Below are 3,336 nucleotides of genomic sequence, written 5' to 3'. Positions count from 1 at the left end.
GCTGTCAGACGAGCCTTTTAAAGTCCCAAAAGTTGTTTTTTGATTCTCTTCTGGCCGTCCTGACATTCACTCCCCTGCTTTGTTGTCCGCTGACCCAAGCTAACGCAGATAAATACCCCAAAAACTGGCGGTCAAAGTGAGACCCCCCCCCCCCCCCAACCTACACACCCCACTGCCTCCCAACCTAAAGAAAATAAATAAATTCCACCCGCCCTCTCTCTGACTCTCAACACTCAACCCCGACAGGCCTAACGTTCCTCCTACGAATCCCGCGCGCGCCAAAAAGAGAGAGAAAGAGAGAGAGAGAGAGAGAGAGAGAGAGAGAGAGAGAGAGAGAGAGCAGAACTCTCTCAGATGTGGGTTCATGGCCTCGCGCCTCTAGCGTTAATACAATGCTCATGAAACGGCTCCTGTGAAGCCCTGAATGGGGGGAGCTGATGTTTTATATATGCGCTGCACAGATGTTCAATGGAGGGTGGACTGGGGGAGTTGGGGGGGGGGGGGGGGTCTGTTTAGATCTCGTTGTGTCTAAACTCGCAGCCCTTGACTGGGCCCGTGCACAGGAATGGACCGTGGCTTTGTCTCAGCCAAGCCAGCGCCCCCAAGTTCACTGAATGGAAGAATGGAAGACCTAGTTTTTCTTCTCTTTCTCTTTATCTCTCTGTCTCTCTCTCTCCATCTCTCTCTCTCGCGCTTGCTGTCAGGGAGGGGGTCATCCTATGTTGGCTCATCATCTCCCCCAGTCTCGCTCTCTGGCTCTGTGTCTTTGACCCATTGTTACCCTGGTCACCACCACCACCACCACCACCACCACCACTGCCCCTATCCTGCTCCCGACGCCCCGATGAAGGGATTGATTTTAGGATTACAGGGCCTGGGGGGAAGCTGATGGAATTAGACCAGGATGTGTGTGTGTGTGTGTGTGTGTGTGTGTGTGTGTGTGTGTGTGTGTGTGTGCTTGTGTGTTGATGGGGGTGAGCTGTATTTCCAACCATGTATGTATGTATGGGGTCCAGGGGTGGTGGTGATAGAGGAATCCAACAAGCCCTCCAGCATTTCAACAATGCTGGAATGTCACAAATGGAAAAGCGCAACCTTCCCCCCGCAGAAAAAACATACGGCCCTTCTAGAAACTTCCATGCTCAGCCATCTTATTAGTTGTTCATCACAACAACACCCAAAAGGGTGGAAAAAAAAACCCCCACAAACAACACATACAGTAGATTACAACAACAAAACATTTCATTCCGCCAACAATTATTGCGCTGCGAGACACACAAGGCTCTCCATTTTTAGGAGGTCAACTTCACATTCAACTGCAAAGCCCTCCCTCCCCATTTTGTGCCCTTCTGGGAACAGGAGGTGGGCAAACAAGCCCTCTGCCCATGTGTGTTTAAACGTATTAGAGGCCAGACATATGATTTGTTTGCCTGTCTGAGATGTCCGAGCTGCAACAGACTTATGGGGATTTGGTGAATGACGATGTGCAAGGGGGGGGTGGAGGTGGGGGGGTTACGAGGACATATGTGGTATGAGAGAGTGTGTGTGTGTGTGTGTGGAGGGGGTGTTGAAGGGTGATATCCAAACACATGCGTTCACACACACACACTCTCTCTCTCTCTCTCTCTCTCTCTCTCTCTCTCTCTCTCTCTCCTCTCTCTCTCTCTCTCTCTCTCTGGGTCTCTCTCTCTCAGTTTTTGACCATCCATCCACAAACTCTCATACACTCTTTGACTCTTTTTATGACCACTCATCCTGACACACACACACACACACACACACACACACACATACTTTCTCTCTTTCTTTCTCTTTTTGACCAACCATACACACACACACACACACACACACACACATGCCCCTGATTTTGTTCCCGACCTCCTGTCCCAAAGCTGCCACGCTAAATGGGGTGGTTAAAGTGTCAGAAGGGAGAAAGCGAGATTGGGGTTGGGGGGGCAGGGGTGTTGGGGGGGGGGGGGGGCAGGGGGGGTTGCAGCGCCCCTCATGATGATGTCGTCGGCTCTTGTGTGGGGGGCCTACTCCGGGCCCCCTTGTTTTTTATCGGGCCGCTGATGAATGACTTGCTGTGAGTGATTAACGACCGACCCCCCCTCACACACACACACACACACACACACACACTGCCGCCTCCCTTGCTCTGGAGACGCAGACAAAAACACACAGCACGCCTCTACGGCAGCACTGACTTCATTTTTATTATCGCCATCAGTGTCTCACGGCCGCCATTATTATTCAGTGGACTCTCCTGATTTATCGCTAATGATATCAGATGGGGAGCAATTATTCCCCTTTTTTGTCCCTCGGGGTTAGAGTTGGGAGGGGTGGGGGGGGTCACCTTTGCCTACAACCATCCTAACATTAGATATGTGTAACTGAGCGTGGGCTGTTTCACACGCGGCCTGTATGTAGTGTTTTTTGATCAAGATGGCGCTGGGGTTTTCGGCAGTTTGGCTCTTGTCGTTGTGGTTTTGTGTGAAGTTAAAGCCACCAGCGAGTCCCTTCACGTCGTTGTTTTTTTCTTTGGTTAAACATTTCGACGAAACCCTTTCCTTTTCTTTTTTTTTCTCCTTTGGTTGAACATTTCGAGGAAAGCGTTCCCCCGTGGTTTTTGTTTAGCTTCCCTTCCTCAAATGGTCTCCAGGGTGCGGGAGGATTTCTGATATTGGCCGGGTCTGCTGGGAAATCGCTTTAGATGAGTCGCTCAGCGCCCGGGTGCTTTTGACTGTCTTTCTCAAAGTCCTGATCCTCAGCCCAAAGCCTGTGGCCATCCCCTCTCTCTCTCTCCTTCCCTCTCTCTCCCTCCCTCCCTCTCTCTCCTTCCCTCTCTCCCTCCCTCTTTCTCTCTCTCCTGCTGTGAATGGTCTTATCCTAATGGGATTGTCATGGTGGAAGTCTCCCCATTATGAAAATAATAAAATCAGGGCGGACTGCAGTGGGGAAAAAAAAGAGGCGGCATTTAATGTCTCCCTTGCAGGCTGCAAATTGTGTCCTTAAGCTTTAGAGGAGAAAGAGGATGTGTGTGTGTGTGTGTGTGTGTGTGTGTGTGTGTGTGTGTGTGTGTGTGTGTGTGTGTGTCGTTGTGTGTGTCGGTGTGTGTGTGTGTGTGTGTGTGTGTGTGTGTGTCGTTGTGTGTGTCGGTGTGTGTGTGTGTGTGTGTGTGTGTGTGTGTGTCGTTGTGTGTGTCGGTGTGTGTGTGTGTGTGAGTGTGTGTGTTTGTTTGACCATTCAAGGGAGTCTTTAAAAATTTCATTTCCACCTGGCGTCACCCATGTATTATAGATTGACTTGACGCTATTTAATAAGAAAGCTGAGAAG

The sequence above is a fragment of the Sardina pilchardus genome, chromosome 1 (assembly GCF_963854185.1).
Source record: "Sardina pilchardus chromosome 1, fSarPil1.1, whole genome shotgun sequence".
Taxonomy (NCBI): Eukaryota; Metazoa; Chordata; class Actinopteri; order Clupeiformes; family Clupeidae; genus Sardina; species Sardina pilchardus.
Note: the sequence above shows the minus strand (reverse complement) of the source record.